Consider the following 783-nt stretch of genomic DNA (forward strand, 5'->3'; position numbering starts at 1 on the left):
ATCACTGTCTTTTCTTTTCTGTCCTTTGTAGCTCTTCTTCCAAGACAGAGAGAGAGAGGTAAGTACCTGCTTGAAGATTTCGGGGAAGCGTAGAGGGAGTTCGACGAGTTCTCTTATAAGGTTAACTTCCTTCTTTAGCCCTCCTATATCGTCATAGGTTATCTCTGAAGAAGAATCGTACTGACCTACACATACATACATAGTCAGACATAATACATCTACATACATACAGATTCATACAGATCTACATAGTCGTTCATACATACGTACATATTCACACATACATGCATACATATACATACCGACATACACTGACATATATATACATACATATACATACGCACGTGCATATATATATATATATATATATCTATTGATGCACACCCTAGCAAGAAGAGATCGATGTGGAGAGAGAGAGAGAAAGAGAGAAGAGAAGAGAGAGGAACTTTCCGCAGGCCTCTCTTCAGCCCCTCTATACCCACTTCACTCCGCAGACCAAGACACCCCGTACAAGCCTTCTTCACAAGACAAGCTGATATATATAGATACATAGATGGATGGACAGAGAGAGAGAGCAAAGATAGAGAGATGGGAAGAAGGTAAATAGATAGATAGATAGACCAGAAACGACGGATAGATTCAAAAGAGAGATATAGAGATGAATGAAAGATGGATGTGCTGTCGTAGTATGGACTTGTGTCTTCAAGGAAAAAGAAGAAAAAGAAGAAACCTTACAATGCTGCGATTACATACAAGGTCCTACCAGGTTCCGTCGAGAAATTG

This window comes from Cystoisospora suis, assembly GCF_002600585.1.
Source record: "Cystoisospora suis strain Wien I chromosome Unknown contig_5732, whole genome shotgun sequence".
Classification (NCBI taxonomy): domain Eukaryota; phylum Apicomplexa; class Conoidasida; order Eucoccidiorida; family Sarcocystidae; genus Cystoisospora; species Cystoisospora suis.